Genomic DNA, 21,116 nt, shown 5'->3' on the forward strand with positions numbered 1-21,116 from the left:
GGCATCAGTAATTGCACACTGCAGACTCCAGAGGATACAAATATACCCTTACCTGGACGATTGCCTTATACAAGCGGACAGAAAGCAAGCCTTGGTAAGAAACTTGAACTATGTCATTCACTTGCTACAGGCTTTGGGATACACAGTCAACATCCAAAAATCAAGACTACTGCCACCCCAACAAATAATTTTTCTAGGAGCCAAACTGGACACAAACTCACAAATGGCTTTTCTCACAGACATTACTTCAAAAGCCTAGCAAAGCTCACCCAGATGACTGCAAGGAAAATCCTGCAGGCTCTGGGTTTCATGGCATCTTGCGTTCTTCTGATTACACTGGCAAGACTACACATGAGAAAAATACAATGGTACCTAAAAAGTTTATGGTCTCAACACAGCCACAACTTAGAAGCAATTATTCCACTCATTCCATGTCTACAAAAGGAATTTTTGTGGTGGACACAAGCAAGCCAGCTAAACAAAGGCATGTCTTTCAACAAACCTCAAACAAGCCAAACCATTACAACAGACGCCTCAGATCATGGATGGGGGGCGCACTTGGAGTGCAGATGCATTCAAGGGCAATGGACAACCCGGGAAGTGCATCTACACATCAGTCAAAAAGAGATGTTGGCTGTGATTCATGCAATCGAGGCCTTCGGAAAATTTCTTCAGCAAGGTCAACTGCTAATAAAGACAGACAACACCACTGTTATGTGGTACATAAACAAACAGGGAGGCACTCATTCTTGCCCCCTCTGCAGGCTAAAAATGACTCTTTGGGAAAAGGACCTGAAACTGAACATAGTTGCAATCCCAGTTTGTTCCAGGCAAGGACAATGTTCTGGCAGACAGTCTAAGCAGAAACATCTTGGATCCGCACGAATGGATGTTGCATCCAGACATTTTTTCACAAATAACTCGTGCATGGGGGAGGCCGGACATAGACCTCTTTGCCTCACACCTCAATCATCATCTGAAGAAGTTCTGCTCGAGGACACACCATCCTCAAGCCTGGAGAATGGATGCTCTCTCCTTCAGCTGGAACTCTCTAACAATCTATGCATTCCCACCTCTACCATTAATGACCAAGGTGTTACTGAAGATCAAAGCAGAACAACCGAAAGGCATTTTGATAGCTCCAGACTGGCCAAGACAGCACTGGTATCCATTACTAAGGAGCATAACTCGCACCAAACCGTGGCCCCTGCCTCAATGGCCTCTGCTTCTGACTCAGCACAATTACAGGATGTCTCATCCCAACCTGCAAACGTTACAGCTGACAGCTTGGAGGGTTCCATGACTTCTCCCCATATCTCTCTCTCCAAGAAAGTTCAAGAGATCTTACTGGAAGCACGAAGACCTTCCACCAGAAAAACTTACTCAGCCAAATGGAAGAGATTCAGCATCTGGAATGCCAGCAAGGGGCCGGATGCATCAATATTGAGCATCCCACAGATACTAGAATACTTGGCAGAAATGCTACATAATGGCCTTTCATATTCTTCCATAAAAATACACGCTTCAGCAATTTCAGCAAAATACAACAGTGATCCACCTGTGTTTTCACATCCTTTGCTAAGACAGTTTCTAAGAGGGATTAAGAATATCAAACCTCCCAGAAAACCACCAGTGCCTGCATGGGACCTCAACTTCGTGTTGGAAAAATTAGCTCTCCCTCCTTTTGAGCCAGCAGCATCTTCAGAATTGCAATTTCTCTCCTGGAAAACAGTTTTCCTGTTGGCAATTACCTCAGCAAGAAGAGTCTCTGCGATGCAGGCCCTCATGGCAGTACCTCCATTTCTCATTTTTCATCAGGACAGAGTTTCCTTAAGAACCAATCCTTCATTCATGCCAAAAGTGATATCCAGGGTGTCTCTAAATCAAGCAATTCACTTGCCTACCTTCTTTCCCAATCCTCAAAATAAAGGAGAAAAGCTGCTGCACACTTTGGAGATAACACAGACAATTGCGCTACTACTTGGACAGAACAAAAGCCAACAGAAAGTCTGACCAACTATTTGTAGCTTACGCTGCTGGAGTACAAGGAAAGGCGATTTCCAAACAAACAGTTTCAAAATGGATTGGACACTGCATCAGATTGTTATTCTTTCCATGGAAAAGGTGTGCCAGCCAATATCAGGCCACACTCCACCAGAGCTATAGCCACCTCCACAGCCTTTCTTAAGAGGGGTGGCTACAAAGGACATTCTAAGAAGCTGCTACATGGAGCTCCGTGCATACATTTTCCAAACACTACAACCTGCCTTTATATTCCAGATCCCGAGCAGGCTTTGCTTCGGCAGTCCTGCAGGGCATTTTAGCGACACCATCCTTATCTTAGATCCTACCACCCCCAGCTTTGCTATGGTATTCAACCCATATGTAAGGACTGCAGTTGCATTCTTGAAGGACATAGTACAGTTTTGTACCTACCATAAATGTAGATGTCCGATAGATATGCAACAGCAGTCAGGTTTTCCCTCCCTCCTACCCCTCTGTAAATTATCCTTTTTGGGTCCACTCCCCCTTTTCCAAATTAGCTGGGGAAACCTGATGTTCTTCATCTCACATTGCTGCAGTCATAACCTGTGGGTAGTCCGCTGTCCTCGGTCGGCCCGAATACCAAAGTATTAGGCTGGCGTCAGTTATGGGCGCTCAGATCTGACGTCAGTGCGTCCCGGTATTAAAGCGCATGACCGACGTCATATCCTCAGTCTTTTTTGCCGCATGGTCCGAAGCAGAAGCAGCGTTTGCAAGTGCCGTTCGGCGTTCTGAAATTTTCGTATTTAGAGTTTCAGACCGAAACCGAAGTTGGCTAAGTACCCGCTGGGGAATATTTTTGTTTTTTCTTGCCTCAGTTAATTCCGGATGTCAGAAAAAGTGAATAATTGTATTTCTTGTGGGAAACAGATACCGCATAGGGATTACCATTCTCTCTGTATTCCTTGTTTGGGGCCTGAGCACGACGTAGTCGGGTGTCGCTTTTGTGCTAGGTTTAATAAGCGCACCATTAAACGTAGGTTTGATTGCGCTAGGCTTGTATTTGGTAAGCGGTGTAATTACAATATGCCGTCGGATCCTCCGACGCCCGCTTCTGCTAAGAAGCGCAAGGAAAAGTAGTTAAGGTCCAAGCAGGATCTTTAGAAACTACGCTGGAATCTGTAGATCCAGCCGAGGTTTCAGCTGAGTCTCAGGGGGAGACATTAATTTTGCAAGATGTGGCCTCTCAGGAGTCTGGTCAGGCTGAGGGGGCCTCTCAGGTTGCTGTACTTCCTTCTTTGCCTAAGGTGGTTAGGCCTTCTCCTTCAGTCTCTAAGGTACCTTCTAAGGGCAGGCCTTGTTTGCCTTCCTCAGGTGTCAGTCCTAGTTCTGCAGGCTCTGTGCCTAAAAAACACATGCTTAAAATGGCAGAAGATTTAATTTCCTTAATCAGGGTTTCTATGCCCCCGCCAGATAAGAGGCCTAGGGTGGAGCCAGAGGTGGAAATTTTGGAACAGGCTTCAGATTACTCAGAGTATTCGGCTGAAGACACTCAGGATTTTCCTCCTTATTCAGATTCGGACGCAGAGGATTCCAGTCCTTCTGCTTCTCCTCCAGAGGATTTTTCCTCCTCAGAAACCTTGCATTCTATGAGGGAGCATTTTAAATGGGAAGGTCAGGATTTCTCGGATTCCCGTAAGAGGCTTAGGGAATTTTTGTTTTTGCCACATCATCGGCCCTTAGCTATACCTCCTGTTTTGGATGTTGCTCAGGATGTTTTCTCTGAGGCTTCCCTTAATCCAGACTCTTTGCCTCCTGCGCCAGTTAAACCAGATAGGTATTACAGAGTGCCTGAGGCTCATAAATATCTGTATGAGCCCAAGGGCTGACCCAGAAACTATTAGTCAGGGACCTAAGGGTGTCAGGGCATCTGTTGTAAAGAACCCAGTTCCTATGGATAAAGATTCTAGAGCTTTGGATAGGTGGGGTAAAAAGGTGTACACCTCTTCCACTCTAGCAATGAGGGCTTTGAATTGCCAGTTTCATATGTTAAAGTACCAGAATTTTCTCCTTACTCAATTAAAATCTAAGGTAGATGCTTTGGCAGAGGGCATAGTGTAAGGAATTACAAGAGTTGGTTCATGCCTCTGATCAGGTGGGTAAGCATTCTTTGCAGTGTGGTTTCGATGCTTTACAGGCTTCTTCCAGGGTGGCTGCCACTGGATCAGTTATTCGCAGGCACGCCTGGCTTAAGGATCAAAATTTGTCAGAGCATGTTAAAGCTAGAATTTTGGATGCTCCTTTACAGTCTGAAGTTTTGTTTGGTCCTCCTGTGGAGTCTGTCTTAAAGAAAATGGAAGACAAGGCTAAGTCTATGCAGACTGTTAAAGATTTTTTGCAGGTGCAGCCCCCTAAGTTTAGCAGAAATTGGCCTACTAAGGGATGGGCTTACCCTTCTTCTGATTTACAGTCTAGGGGCAGATCTAGAACGTGGTAGGGGCAGAGCTCAGGGTTCTTTCAGGCCTAGAACGTGGAGTTCCCCTGCACAATCTACAAGTGAGGGCAGGGGCCAGTCCTTTCGTAAACAGGCCCAATGACCTGCAATTTCAGCTGCCAGATCCCTCCTGCCTGGCAGCTCCTTTGGGAGGAAAGTTAGCACTTTTCAAGCAAAACTGGCTTTTAGTCACCCAGGACAAATGGGTATTGGACATTATAAACCGAGGCTACAAGTTTTATTTCCACACATTGCCTCCTTTCAAAGGCATGCCAGACGTTCCTCCTCAGCAAAGAGTAGAGGCTCACAAACAGATTTCTTTACTTCTTCAAATGGGGGCTATACAGCAGGTCCCTATGTCAGAAGTGGGCCTAGGATTTTATTCTCGCCTGTTTCTTGTACCAAAGAAAGGAAACACTTGGAGACCAATTTTGGATTTATCTGTCCTCAACACATACCTGGACATTCCAAAATTCAAAATGTTGACGTTGCAACAACTTCTGCCTCTGTTGGGCAAAGATCACTGGATGGTAACTCTGGATCTCAGAGAGGCTTATCTTCATGTTCCTATCAGACCCAGTTGCAGGAGATTCCTGCGTTTTGGCTGGGACTTTACATTATCAGTTCTCTGCATTGCCCTTTGGCTTATCTACTGCCCAGGGTGTTCACAAAGGTTTTGGCTCCGTGATAGCCTTCCTAAGGTTAAGAGGAATACAAATTTATCCTTATTTGGACGATTGCCTGATTCTTGCTCAGGACGAAAACAAGCTTCTTCACCATCTACAGTATGTTATGGCAGTGTTAAGGTGCCTAGGGTATTCTTTGAACGAAACAAAGTCCAGTCTAGTACCCTCTCAGGAAATGTGCTTTCTGGGTGTGAGACTGAATACAGCTTCCCAGATGGCTTTTTTGACCCCGGACAAGCAAAGGAACCTTACACTTTACTTCCAGCAATTGTCTCTACGGTCCAGGCTGACTGCAAGGACAGTCCTTCAAGCCTTGGGGTTCATGGCATCTTGTATTCTGGTGCTTCCCAATGCCAAACTGCATATGAGGAAGCTACAATGGTATCTCAAAAATGTATGGACACAACACTGCCACGATCTGGACACTGTCATTCAAATAATACCTTGCATTCAAAAGGAATTTTTGTGGTGGGCTCAGGAATGTCACCTAAACAAGGGACTCTTTGTGACCCGACCAGAGGCGAGTCAGATCTAACGACAGATGCCTCGGACAAGGCTTGGGGAGCACACCTCAGTGGAAAGTGGGTTCAAGACACGTGGCCTGCCAGACTTCAACATTTACATATCAACTTGAAGGAGATGTTAGCAGTCCAATTTGCATTGATGGCTTTCAAGGATTTACTTCACCTGGGACAAGTGTTGATTCAAACAGACAACACAACTGTCATGTGGTACATCAACAAGCAAGGGGGAACTCATTCGTACCCTCTTTGCAGACAAGTTATGATTCTGTGGGAAACTGCTCTCAGTATGCACCTCACTCTTCAGGCAAGGTTTCTACCAGGAGCACAGAACTCCTTAGCAGATGTTTTGAGCAGACAGATGGTGGATCCCCACGAGTGGAAGTTGGATCCTCATGTATTTCGACAGTTGACAGTGATATGGGGGACTCCAGACATAGATCTGTTCGCTTCTCCACTAAATTTCCAGTTGCCAAAGTTTTGCACGAAGATGTTTCATCCCACAGCTTGGAAAGTGGATGCTCTATCATTCAGTTGGAGCAATCTTCACGTCTATGCCTTTCCTCCTCTGCCTCTCCTTCCCAAGGTGCTCTTGAAGGTCAGACAAGACAAGCCCTCCATGATTCTAATAGCTCCAGATTGGCCTCGACAGCACTGGTACCCTCTGCTGAGGAGTTTAGTACGGGAGCCTCCTTGGCCTTTGCCTTCAATTCCACACCTTTTGTCTCAGGCGGGCAATCATTTCCTCAATGTCAGGATTCAGTCCCTGCATCTAACAGCCTGGCATATTCTGTTCTAGAACCTGGAGGGTTGAAGCTTCCTCCACAAGTTTTAAATGTTATTTTGGAGGCCAGAAGGCCTAGTACAAGGAAAGTTTATGCTGATAAATGGAGGAGATTTTTTATTTGGAGCACAGCTAAGAGCTTTGATGTTTCCAGGCCTAATTTGAGTGTTTCTCTTCAATATCTCACAGAATTATTAGACAAAGGTTTGTCTTTCTCTGTAAAAGTTCATGCTGCAGCCATTTCTGCTCACTATGACTGTGACCCTCCATTATTCTCTCATCCTTTGTTTAAACAATTCCTTAGGGGGCAAAGAACATAAGACCCCCAATGAGCTCCTACTCCTTCCTGGGATCTCAATTTTGTGTTGGAAAAACTTACTTTACCTCCTTTTGAACCTGCAGCTACATCTGAGTTAAAGTTTTTGTCTTGGAAGACTGCTTTTTTGTTGGCCATTACGTCTGCTAGAAGGGTATCTGAATTACAGGCCCTCATGGCAGTTGAACCCTTCCTGATTTTTCATAAGGATAGGGTATCTCTGCATTAATCCTACTTTTATGCCTAAAGTGGTTTCAAATGTGGCCTTGAACCAATCTATTCATTTGCCTACCTTTTATGCTGATCCCCAAAATAAAGGGGAGAAAATTCTGCACACTTTGGATATTCACAGGCAGTTGCGTTATTATTTGAGCAGGACTAAAAGTTTCAGACGGTCTCAACAGTTATTTGTTTCTTTTGCTTTGAGCTCTCAGGGGAAACCTGTTTCTAAACAAACTATTTCTAAGTGGATTGGTCATTGCATTGCTTTTTGTTATTCTCATCATGGTAAGGAGATTCCGGCTGGAATCAGACCTCATTCCACTAGGGCTACTGCCACTTCTACTGCTTTTTTGAGGGGGGTAGCTACCAAAGATATTTTGGAAGCAGCTACTTGGAGTTCAGTGCACACTTTTTCTAAACATTACCATCTCCCTCTTTATTCCAAATCTAGGGCTGGTTTTGCCACTGCAGTTTTGCAGGGCTTATTAGCAGCTCCCAATGCTTTATGATTTTGCCAACCTCCCTTTCCTTTTGCTTTGGGATTCTACCCACAGGTTATGACTGCAGCAATGTGAGATGAAGAACATAGTACAGTTTTGTACCTACCATAAATGTAGATGTTCGAAGATCCACATTGCTGCAGTCCAATTTACCCTCCCTCCTTCCCCTCTGTAGTTTGGAGTGGTTGCTTGGTTTGCAGTCATTGTTTGTACATGGGTTTTGGAGTTTTTTTCTATTTTAGGCTGTGGCCTTTCTTTTTGGGCCTTCTGACATCTGGGGCAAGAAAAGACTGAGGATATGACGTCGGTCATGCGCTTTAATACTGGGACGCACTGACGTCAGATCTGAGCGCCCATGACCGACGCCAGCCTAATACTTTGGTATTCGGGCCGACCGAGGACAGCGGACTACCCACAGGTTATGACTGCAGCAATGTGGATCTTCGAACATCTACATTTATGGTAGGTACAAAACTGTACTTTATGGTGTATCTGTTTATTACTGTTGTGCATGTCTGGAATTTTTTTTATCCAGTCTCTAATTTTAGCCTTCTTTGGAGGGCACCTGGCATCTGGGGCAAGAAACACTGAAGAAGATGGCATCGACTGATGCTTTTATACCCCAGTCGCTCTGACGTCGGGGAAGGGGCGACATCAGCCGACGCCGGACCCAGACTTTGGAATTTGGTCGATCAAGGCTGCCTGAGGCAGGACAACCCATATGTAAGGACTGCAGTTGCATATCTATCGGACATCTACATTTATGGTAGGTACAAAACTGTACTTTTTGCAGGGCCTACTAGCTTCTTCTAACCCTGTTTGACTCCACCTCCCCTCCTTAGCTTTGGGATGCAACCCAAGTGTAATGACTGCAGCAGGGTAACACGATGAACATAGTACAGTTTTGTACCTACCATAAATGTAGTTGTTCGAGTGTTCACCCTGCTGAAGTCCAAGTTACCCTCCCTCCATCCCCTCTGAACAAGCTGAACTTATCTCTACCACTTTATCCTATACTACCTCTGTGGTGTATCTAAGGGTTTTTTTATTTTTATATAGCCATATGTATGTATAAATAAATAAATGTGTGTGTGTGTATATATATATATATATATATATATATATATATATATATATATATATATATATATATATATATATATATATATATTGCCTACCTTTTGGGGGCACCTGACATCTGGGGCAAGAAAAACTGAAGAAAATGGTGTCAGATGCCTCTTGTATACCACTGATGTCAGGGAAGAAGCGACAGCAACCGACACCGGACCAAGACTTTGGAATTCGGGCCGACTGCGGGACCGCCTGACGGCAGGATAACCCAAGTGTAATGACTGCAGCAGGGTGAACACTCGAACATCTACATTTATGGTAGGTACAAAACTGTACTTTCTCCGTATTCCAAAATGGCTTCAATAAGCCAACTGACTACCGATCTTCCGAAAAAAAGTAAAGATAAAGGCAGACCGCATAGGTCCAAAATTGCCGATGACACTTCCGTTAAGCTAGTCGCCAGTCTGCCTGTACTCAGTGAGGTGCCTTTGCAGCCCCTGATGCCTGCTTCTGTGGATCCGCAGGCCTCTGCTGACTCCCATTGGGAGTCCGGTATGCCGCAAGATGCTTCTTCGTCTATGGAACCTGCGGATGTCCATACCTTGGAAGGGTCTGCAGCCGCTGTGCAGGCACGGGCTTTTGAGGGTGTATTCCATCCTACCGATGTTCGAATCATACAGACACCTAGTATGCACTAAGCCTAGAAAGCTGTCGACCAAAGAGCATGCTCAAGCTCCCATGCCACAAAAGCAAATGGTTAGAATGGCTGAAGACCTTATTACCCTAATTAGGGGAAACCAGCCTTCCCCTGCGAAGAGACAAAGAATTGAATTTTCTTCTGACTTTACAGACCAGGAGTCTGACTCTGAACCTTCTGATTATCAGGACATTCCTTTATCAGCCTATGAGGATTCAGATGCAGAGGAATCCGTTCCCTCTGCCTCCCCTCCAGAAGATTTTTCTTTTTCTTTTGGTGAAACCTTGCATACTTTAAGAGAGCATTTCCACTGGGAATACGAAGACTACCCTCAGTCCGAAAAGAGAGAGAGAATTTTTAGTTGCCTCAGCACAGGCCTCTAGCTATACCCCCTGTCCTGGATGTTGTAGATGATGTTTTTATGGAATCCAGTCTTACTCCAGATACATTACCCCTGGCCCCTAGGAAACCTGACGGGTACTACAGAGTACCCGATTCCCACAAGTTTCTTTTCAAGAATCCTACTGCTGATCCAGAGGTCATTTCCCAGGGACCTAAAGGTTTTAAGGCTACTACAGCCAAATATCCTACTCCTTCGGACAGGGATTCCAGAGCTTTAGACAGATGGGGTAAGAAGGTATATACCTCTACTACTCTTGCTGTCAGGGCATTGAATCGCCAGTTTCACATGTTGAAGTACCAGCAACATATTGTGGAACTAATTAAACAAAAAAATGGCATTATTCCCAGGTTGTGCAGAAAATTGTTTTACAAGAGTTAATGCTTTCTGCAAAGCAAGTTAGCAAGCATACCTTGCAGTGTGGCTTTGATGCTCTAGAAGCATCTTGCAGGGCTGCAGTCACTGGTTCTGTACTGAGAAGGCATGCTTGGCTGAGGTAGCTAACCTTGCCAGATCATATCAAATCCAAATTACTAGATGTTCCTTTAAATAAGGACTGTTTTGCACCAAAGCAGAGGAAGTTCTTAAAAAGATGGCAGAAAAAGCTAAATCTATGCACAATGTTAAAGAATTCGTACAAGCACACCCACCTAGATTCAGTAGGCGTTGACCTTCAAAAAAACTGGTCCTTTCCAGCCCCTTCCAGGCCTTCCTAGACCAGACCCAGGGGAAGCAGGCCACTCAAACTACAGTCTCAGGGTATGTGGTGATCTAAACAATGGAGTGCCCCACCCCAAAAACAGGGAGTGGTAAGCTGACACTGACAGATGACTTGAGCAGAAATCTCCCACACTAGTTGAAATTGGAGCCCAACACCTGCAACCTTTTGATCCAGAGGTGGGGGACACCGGAGGTCGATCTCTTTGCCTCCCCCGAGAACCACCAGTTAAGCAAGTACTGCACCAGGAACCCTCACAGCAGGGCCTGGAAGGTGGATGCCCTATTCTTTCAATGGGAAAACCTCTCAATCTGTCTTTCCCCCCTCTACCCCTTCTCTAAAGAGTACTACTCAAGGTAAAACAAGACCGGCCAAGGGCAATTCTTATTGCCCTAGACTGGCCATGCCAGCACTGGTACCCACTCCTGCGCAGCCTGACAATGGTGCCATCCTGGCACCTACACCAGACTCCTACCCTGCTGTCTCAGCAGGATGGACAGATTTTGCATTCACAATTGCACACCCTAAACCTTTCAGCCTGGCGTATCCCTTAAGTACCCCATCAGCAACCCTCAGCAAACAAGTGCTGGACTTCCTTCTTGAAGCCAGAAGGCCTAGTACTAGGAAATCTATGCTGAAAAGTGGAAAAGATATTGTTCTTGGATTCAGTCTAAAGGAAAGGGCACAACAGTGCCCTCCTTACCTCTAATCCTGGACTACCTAGCAGAGCTTCTCCACAGAGGCCTATCCTTCATTCCGATTCATGCCTCTGCCATCTCAGCTCATTATAATACTGAGCCACCTCTATTTTCTCACCCTCTCATCAAACAGTTCCTGAGAGGGGCTAACAACCTATGGCTCCCTAGGAGAGCACCCACCCCTGCCTGGGACCTTAACTTTGTACTAGAAAAGCTCACACTCCCCCCCCCCTTTGAACCTGCTGCCTCAGCAGAGTTAAAATTCCTTTCTCGGAAAACGGCCTTGCTTTTAGCCATAACTTCAGCTAGAAAAGTGCCTGAGTTACAGGCTCTAATGGCTGTGGGATCCTTCATTATTTTCCATGCTGACAGGGTTTCCCTCTGGACTATCCTGTCCTTTATGCCTAAGGTGATGTCCAGTGTGGCTCTAAACCAATCCATCCATTTACCAACCTTCTTCCCTAACCCTCAGAATAAAGGGAAAAGATCCTGCACTCCTTGGATGTGCACAGACAGCTCAGGTTCTACCTTGATCGGACTAAGCCTTTCAGAAAATCTGACCAGCTGCTAGTCAGGTTTGCTACAGGGGCAGAGGTTAAGGCCATTTCACAACAAACAGTTTCCAAATGGATAGCACACTGCATCCATTTCTGCTACAAGCACCATGGAAAACCAACCCCACATGGGTTCAGAACACATTCCACTACGGCTACTTCTACCTCTACAGCATTTCTCAGTGGAGTCCCTACCAGGGACATCCTGGAAGCTGCAACCTGGAGTTCTGTACACACCTTCACCAAGCATTACCACTTACCTACCTTTTCCAAATCCAGGGCTTGATTTGCTACAGCAGTTTTGCAGGGCCTACTAGCCAGCCCTAACACTTCCCTTCCTCAGCTTTGGGAATCAACCCAAGGGTGACTTTAACAGTGAAACACGAAGAACATAGTACATTTGTGTACACTTAACATAAATGTAGATGTTCGTGTATTCACTGTTGAATTCCTTGTTTCCCTCCCTCCAGTCCCCTGACTTTTTCTCTGTCTTCCTCTCCTCTCTATCGCCATTCCTAATGGCATTGGTATTTACTTTTTACTGATGGTGTTCCCCACCATATACTAGCTTCCTGTTTGGGGGCTCCTGACATTTGGGGCAAGAAAAACTGATGTAATGGTGTCAGCTGCCTGTTTTATCCCCGATGACCTGACATCATGGAGGAAGCGACAACATCCAATGCAGAAATACTAAGACTCTGGTATTCGGGCTGACTGAGGGCTACCTGCAGACAGATAACCCAAATGTGATGACTGCAACACCGAATATACACCTAACATCTACATTTATGGTAAGTGTACACAACTGTACTTTCCGAATGGTCATGGTACAGTCCATATTTCCCTTCCTGGAAAAGGGCAATAGAATGTGCTGTATAGATCCTCAGGATGCGTACAGAGTGCTGCCCTTTGGTCTCACTACTGCCCCCAGAGTTTTCACCAAATGTATGGCAGTGGTTGCAGCTTATCTTAGATGACCAGGATTCCAAGTGTTTTCATACTTAGGTGACTGGCTCATTTCCACCCTGACCAAGCATCTACTTATACATGCAAGAGATTCTTTTCAACTTTGCTCAGAACTGTGCATCACAGTAAATTGCCAAAAATCTCATCTGGAACCCACTCAAACAATAGAGTTTGTAGTAGCCCTGTTAGACACGAACCTGATTGCCAAACTAACCCCCTCCTAGAGTACTGATAATGAAGAGACAGAGACTGCAAGGTTGATAAACGAGAGTACCTGCCAGTTATGTTCTTTAGGCCTTAGGTTCCATGGCTGCTGCAGTTGTGTTAGTCCCACTGGCTAACTTTCACATGCAAATTTTACAGTGGCTTCTAGCCTCGCAGTTGTCAGTAATGCATCAACCATTGTCCTATCAGAAATGTGCAAAAAAGATGTCTCATGGTAGATTCATTCCAAGCAGGTGACACAAGGTAGACCCTTTGTTCCCCCTCTAACACAGGCTACAGTGACCATGGATGTTTCCCATATAGGGTGGCATGGGCATTATCTGGGGAAGATGGCTCAACTCACCTGGTCTGCTGATGAGACCTTGCACCACATAAATGTCTTGGAGATGAGGGTGCTGCTCTTAGCATTGCAGGCATTTGTCTGCCTTTCCTCTAGGCATGGTAGTAATTCAGTCCGACAGTATGTTGGCGGTATGGTACATAAGCAAGAAGGAACCAGATCATACCCTGCCTGTCGGGAAGCACTCTGTGTGTGGCAATGTGCGATCTCATCCAACCACTTTCTGGTAGCAAAGCATATTCCAGGGAGATCCAACATCATAGTGGACAAACTGAGCAGAGCCATTCTCATGCTATGCGAGTGGTCCCTCAATCAGAATGTGGTAGACTACATTTTCTGCACATGGAGCCAGCCTTGCTGCGATCTTTTCACCTCTCCCATCAACAACAAATGCAGCAAATACTTCACCCTATTCCCCCACAGGAGCAAACCCCAAGGGACGCTCTGATAAACTATTGGCCCCCCCAGACTTCTGTATGCTTTTCCCCCCAATTCCATTAATCCCAAAGTTCCTTCAGGAAGCCAGAAGGTTAGAGGACAGCTATTTTCATTGCCTCATATTGGCTTCGACATATCTGGTTTTCCTTCCTGTGGTCTTATCTACAGAAGGAACCCTGGATTCTGCACCCTTCTCCATACTTGTCACATCTGACAGAAACGAGTCATCCCAACCTTTACAGTCTCAAGCTGACAGATTGGTTCCTCCAGTTCGTGATCACTAGACAACCTATGCTCTTCTCCCCAGTCTGTCATATCTCGATGTCATCAAGTAAGCCGTCAACTCAAAAGCTGTATAGGAGTAAATGGAAGAGATTCGTCTTTTGGGCACAGCAACACAGCACGGACCATTCATAGCCCCTATTCATTTCGTATTGGACTTCCTACCCATCTTTTCAGTAATGGGGCAGCGGCATCTGCCATTAAGTACAATTTGCAGCCATTTCAAATTTCCATATTGGATATGACAATTCCTCGAACTCCCACAAACTCTGCAAAGCATTATTAAAAGGGACTTTATTGTTAAAACCTCCTTATAAGGACCCTTCTCCCCCTTGGGATTAAAATCTGGTTTTGCGTCTCATTACTTGGCCTCCCTTCGAGCCTGCAGCAAATTGTGATAAGTATCTTTCATGGAAAATGCTATTTTTGGTGGCTGTCATGTCAGAAAGACAGATTTCAGAGCTTCAAGCTTTGTCTTCTGATTCTCTGTATACAATTTTCCACAAGGACAGTCTCATTGTGTACCAACCCCTCCTTCTGGGCCAAAGTTGTCTCTCAAGCAAATCTTAATCAGTCTATTCAGATACCGGTTTTCATTCCTAATTTTAGTAACAAAGGGGAATATATTTTGAATCTGTTGGATGTTCATAGACAGTTATGTATCTGTTTAAATAGAACCAAAGACTTGGGGAAGACAAAGCAGTTTGTTGCGTTTGCTAGGAAAGGCCTTCCAGTTGCCAAAGTTACTTTATCCAAGTGGCTTTCTTGTTTGTCCTTGCTTATTCTTCTAAGGGCATGAAGCCTGACAGTTCCATTTTGGTCCATTCAACTGGAGCAATGGCCACATCTGCAGTCTTTCAGTCCAGTGCTTTCTTTGATAATGATTGTGCAGCAGCTACTTGGGCAAACCAGCATACTTGTATATTACTCATTACAAATTAGATTTGGTCTCCAGGGTAGGGGCTTCCTTTGACGCGATGGTTCTGAGGAATTTTCTCCTGTGAGTCTACCCTGGATAAAGGTAGCTGGGGAATTCTGTTCCACATGTGGAGAGGATGATAAATCAACCGTATCAGGAAAAGTTATGTACTCACCATAACGTTACATGTATAATGCCGATTTTTCATCTCTCCTCATAATCCCACCCTCCAGCCCCCATTCTTAGACACCTGATTGAATATGTGGATGATGTCCATGGTTAGATTTAATTCCATTAGACTCCAGAAATTGCTTCACTTAAGGCTTTGTATGTTGAATTCTAACTCTTCTCTTCTTACTAATATTATAGCAAACAAGATCTGAGGTAATGGCGATGTGTCTATATTAAATTATCAGAGGCATTACAGCGAATGCCTCTTTGTCGATACGAAAAGAGCGAACTGAGAATTACGTGCCTGCCCGAATCAGCAATTTTTATTTCCTAGGGAAAAAAAATCACTGATACAGCCAGAAACACATCACTAAAAATAACTCCGTGGGGGGGCTTAGTCCCCCACACCCCCCCTAACTAAATATCCCAACTCAGAGATCGCACAACAGTGGGGAAAGGGGTAAATTTACACTGATGGCCAAGTGATTTTTTTTCCCCTAGGAAAAAAATTGCTAATTCCTCCATTTGCGTAATTTGCGGTTCGCTCTTTTCATGTTGATGAAGAGGCAATCACTGTAATGCCTCTTCAATAATATGATGTAGCCCCAATGGGGACAGATTTGTTTGTGGGTAAGGGGGAGCATTTTGGTTGCCACAAGCTTGCTAATGGGCAAGTCTGATCTGAAGACTCTGATCCAGACCTTCAGGTTTACTGGAAAGGCTCACCCACACTCTGTCACCGCTTGCTTTGAGGGAAACGTTAGTTTTCATTTTATTTTGTGTATTTTGTATTACTTAATTGCCTTTTTCTGTTTTGTACACTGTGGTTTGTTTTCTTTACACTGTGTTTTACTTGTATTCTGCTTTCAACTGCATATTAAAACTTGTGAAAAGAGATCACAGCTGTCTCGTGAGTCAGGCAATTTTTTCCCACCCTGTTACTGTTATGATGTTCATCGTGTTTCACTGTTGCAGTCATTACTCTTGGGTTATCCTGCTGGCAGGCTAACCTCAGTTGGCCAGAATTCCAAAGTCTAGGTCCGGCGTCTGTTGCTGTCACCTCTTCCCTGACGTTAGTGCGCCAGGGGTATAAAAGATGCAGCCGACGCCATTTTCTTCAGTCTTTCTTGCCGCGTGGTGCCCGAAGCAAAAGCAGTTAGCAAGTGCCAGTTGGCAGACTCCTGATATTTTCAAATCCGAATTTCAGAACCGAAGTCTTCATTAAAGCTCAGTACCCTGTTGAGGAAACTTTTTTCTTGCTCCTGACCGATGTCAGAAAAAGTTAACAGTTGTATTTCTTGTGGGAAGCAAATACCTCATAAGGATTTTCACTCTTACTGTATTCCTTGCCTAGGCCCTGATCACAACGTTTCTAGCTGTCAGTTTTGTGTTAGATTTAACCAGCGCACTATAAAGCATCGGTTCGACTTTGCATTTCATTACTTTGGCCAAAGATTTAATTATATAATGTCATCGGACCAGCCGACAACCTGAGTTTACAAAAAACGCAAGGGCAAGGAAAAGGGTAAGCATCCGAGGTCCAAAACGGACAACGAGGCCTCTGCTAGGCCAGTCACCAGTTCTCAGTGAGGCACTTTCTTAACCCCTGGCGCCCGCTACCTCAGAGCCACAGGCCACTTCCGACTCCCACGTGGAGCCGACTGGGCCTCTTGATACTGAAGGTATTGGACACTCGGAAATCATTCCCTCAGATGGGTCCGGAGCCGCTGAGCAGGCATCTGCTTCTGAGGGTGTCTTCAGACCTACACAACTATATATTAAGCCATCTTCAGCTTCAAAGACTACAGCAGCTCTAAAGACAAAGAAAACAAGTACAGCATTCTCCTACTCAGACTTCCATGCCTAAAAAACAGATGCTCAAAATGGACGAAGATCCAATTACTTTGATCAGGGGCTCCCATCCCCCTCCTAAGAGGCCTAGGCAAGAGACAGAGTATGATTCTTCTGATCAGGTTTCTATTTCCTCTAATTCCTCTTCTGAACAGGATTACTCCATGCTTCCCTATGAGGATTTTGATGCTGAAGAATCCATTATTTCAGCCTCTCCTCCTGAGGATTATTCTTTTGGGGAAACCCTGCATACCATGAGGGAGCATTTCCACTGGGAGAGCCAAAATTATTCTGAATCTAAGAAAAGGCTCAGAGACTTTCTGCTACTTCCTCAGCACAGACTCCTTGCTATTCCACCTGTTCTAGACATTGTAGATGTATTTTCAGAGTCCGGCCTGTCCCCTGACTCTTTACCCCCTGCACCTGCTAAGCCAGACAGATACTACAGGGTCCCGGATTCTCATAAATTCCTATACAAAAACCCCGCTGCTGACCCAGAAGCTATATATCAGGGTCCCAAAGGGGTTAAAGCTTCCACTGCAAAAAAAACCCTGTGCCGTCTGATAGGGATTCTAGGGCTCTAGACAGATGGGGGAAAATGTCTACACTTCTGCTACCCTGGCTGTAATGGCTTCAAATTGTCAGTTTCATATGCTTAAATATCAGCAATATTTAATGTCACTGCTTAAACTGAAATTGTTGACAAATACTGAATGTTCAGAGAACAAGGAATTGCAGGATTTATTGCATGCAGCTGAACAAGTGGGAAAGCATACTTTGCAATGTGGTTATGATTCACTGGAGTCCTCTTGCAGGACCGCAAGTTACAGGTTCTGTGATTAGAAGGCATGCTTGGTTAAAGGAACAGAATCTGCCTGATCATGTTAAAGCAAAATTATTAGATGCACCGTAACAGCATGACACTTTGTTTGGTACTAAAGCAGAAGAGTTGTTGAAAAAAATGGAGGATAAAGCAATATCCATGCAGACAGTCAAGGATTTCTTACAGGTACAGCCACCCAGGTTTAGCAGGAACTGGCCTTCTAAAAATTGGTCCTTTCCAGTGTCAGACAGACCACAAAGAGGCAGATACAGGCATCCCAGAGGCAGATCTCAGCCCCAAGGCTCATACAGGCCTAAACAATGGGGTGCTCCTACCTCCAAAAGTGGAGAAGACAAATCACAACCTTACAGGAAACAGTCCCAGTGACTTTCCTCTACCAGATCCAAGCACTTTTCTTTTGGCAGCCCCCTTAGGGGGAAAACTATCACTTTTTTCATCAAATTGGCAAATGGTTACCCAAGACATATAGGTCCTGAACATAGTGTCCCAAGACTACAGGTTCCATTTTCACACTGTACCAAGGTCAAAAGGTATGCCAGACTTGCCACACAATCAATGGGCAGAGGCACAAAAACAAATTACAGCCCTCATGGACATGAGGGCCATTCAGCAAGTACCACAACAAGAGCAGGGACAAGGATTTTACTCCAGACTTTTCCTAGTACCCAGAAAGGACCAAACCTGGAGACCAATACTGGACCTATCTATACTAAATACGTTTCTGGAAGTTCCAAACTTCAAGATGTTGACTCTACAGCAGCTACTGCCCATGCTGGGCAAGAAGGCTTGGCTCGTAACATTGGACCTAAAAGAGGCATACCTGCATGTCCCAGTCAGACAATCTTGCAGAAGATACCTCAGATTCATAGCTGGCTCAATGCGTTACCAATTTTCTGCACTGCCCTTTGGCTTATCTACTGCGCCCAGGGTCTTTACAAAATGCCTGGCACCAGTAATTGCGTTTTGCAGACAAAAAGGAATTCAAAAATATCCCTACTTGGACGACTGCCTAATTCAAGCAGAGAGCAAAGACATTCTTCTAAAGCATCTGGCGTTTGTAAAAGATTAATTGGCCTAGGGTACACTAAACGAAAAGAAATCAAAACTAGTGCCCTCTCGAGAGATAATATTCCTGGGTGCAAGCTTAAATACAACTGCCCAGATGGCTTATCTCATGCCAGACAAAAGCAACTGACTATTTACTTCAAGAAATTGGCAACAAAAACCCACTTATCTACAAGGAAAATCCTGCAGGCCTTGGGTTTCATGGCATCCTGCATTCTACTAATTCCATATGCCAGACTGCATATGAGGAAACTACAATGGTATCTAAAAGTGTTTGGACTCAGAATTGCCACAGCCTGGAGACAGTAATTGCACTCATTCCCTGCCTGTAGCAGGAGTTTCGATGGTGGGCAGAAGCCTGTCACCACAACAAGGGTCTGCCATTCAGTTTACCCACAGCCAGGCAGACACTGAAAACGGATGCATCAGATTATGCCTGGGGGGCCCATATGGCAGGAAAATGTATTCAGGACACATGGCCTGCAAACCAGATGCATCTTCACATCAATCAAAAAGAGATGCTAGCTGTTCAAAATGCCCTGACAGCTTTCAAGGACCTGCTTCATCCAGGACAGTTACTGAAAGACAGACAACACTACGGTCATGTGGTACATAAACAAGCAGGGAGGTACGCATTTCTTCCCCCCTCTGCAGACAAGCAATGACCTTATGGGACACAGCATTGGCTTTTCAAGTTCACCTGCAAGCACAAGTCCTGCCAGGAAAAACAAATACTCTGGCAGATGATCTAAGCAGAAACCTCATGGATCCCCACAAATGGAAACTGGATCCACAAGTCTTCAGCATGATAATAAGGAAATGGGGATGCCCATACATCTATTTGCCTCCCCTCACAACTGCTAATTGCAGAGATTTTGCACAAGGATCTATCACAAGCAAGCATGGAAAGTGGACGTCCTATCCTTCAGCTGGAAAAATCTAACAGTATATGCTTTTCCCCCACTGCCTCTCCTTGCCAGGGTACTCCTAAAAGTCAGACAAGAGAAGCCAAAAATTATACTGATTGCACCAGACTGGCCACGCCAGAACTGGTACCCAATCCTAAAGAGCTTTTCTCAAGGTCCAGCATGGATATTGCCTCAGACTTCTCAATTGCTGACCCAACAAAACAATCGGATCCTGCACAACCAACCCAGGACCTTAAGTCTGGCAGCATGGCAGATAATGTAGACATTCAGAACACACCTTTCAAAAGCTGTTATGGATGTTATCTTGGAGGCCAGGATGCCCAGTACCAGAAAATCTTATGCAGAAAAATGGAAGAGATTCTGTGCTTAGAACCAGGAACAAGGCATTGACACGGGTGTACCAAATATCCCTCAGATTTTACATTACCTAACTGAGATGCTGAACAAAGGCCTTTCTTTCTCATCAGTTAAGATTCTTGCCTCTGCCATTTCAGCCCATTACAATACGGAACCACCTATCTTTTCTCATCCTTTAATAAGGCAGTACCTCAGAGAGGCCAAAAACATTAGGCCTCCAAAGAGAGTACCAGTTCCGGCCTGGGACCTCTATTATGTTTTGGAAAAACTCACACTGCCTCCTTTCGAGCCAGCATCAACTGCAGATATAAAATTCTTATCCTGGAAAACAGCTCTGCTCCTAGCAATAACCTCTGCAAGGCGAGTCTCTGAGTTACAAGCACTCATGGCTGTGGAACCTTTCATCATTTTTTATCCAGACAGCATTTCTCTGAGGACAAATCCTACATTTATGCTTAAGGTGGTGTCCAGTGTGGCCCTCAACCAAACCATTCACTTGCCTACATTTTATCCAAATCCACAGAACAAGGGTGAGAAACTTCTGCATTCTTTGGACATACACAGGCAGTTACTCTTCTACTTGGACAGAACTAAAGCTTTCAGAAAGACTGAGCAACTTTTTGTGTCATATGCTACAGGATCACAAGGAAAGGCTATCTCAAAACAGACTATTTCTAAATGGATAGGCCATTGCATCCGTTTCTGCTATTTTCAACATGGCAAATCAGTGTCTAAGGGCATTAGGCCTCATTCCACCAGAGCAGCAGCCACTTCAGCAGCCTTCCTCAGAGGAGTACCAACCAAAGATATCTTAGAGGCTGCAACTTGAAGTTCACTGCACACCTTCACGAAGCACTACCACTTACCTCTTTACTCTTAAGTCCAGAGCAGGTTTTGCCACTGCAGTTCTGCAGGGCCTCATAGCTTCTCGTAATCCTATTTAGCCCAGCCACCCATCCTCAGCTTCGGGATTCAGCCCAAGAGTAATGACTGCAACAGTGAAACACGAACATAGTACAGTTGTGTACCTACCATAAATGTAGATGTTCGAGTGTATTCACTGTTGCAGTCCAGGTTACCCACCC

The 21,116-nt window shown here is 45.0% G+C and overlaps 1 protein-coding gene across 4 annotated transcripts in view; it reads left to right on the forward strand.

Moving 5' to 3' along the window:
* The window catches only part of PSMD11 (proteasome 26S subunit, non-ATPase 11), a 2,265,797-nt gene that overhangs the window by 775,130 nt on the left and 1,469,551 nt on the right, over nt 1–21,116 (forward strand). The gene's annotated exons all lie outside the window — the stretch shown is intronic.

Source organism: Protopterus annectens, chromosome 13.part0 (genome assembly GCF_019279795.1).
Source record: "Protopterus annectens isolate FY-2018-M chromosome 13.part0, PAN1.0, whole genome shotgun sequence".
NCBI lineage: Eukaryota > Metazoa > Chordata > Ceratodontiformes > Protopteridae > Protopterus > Protopterus annectens.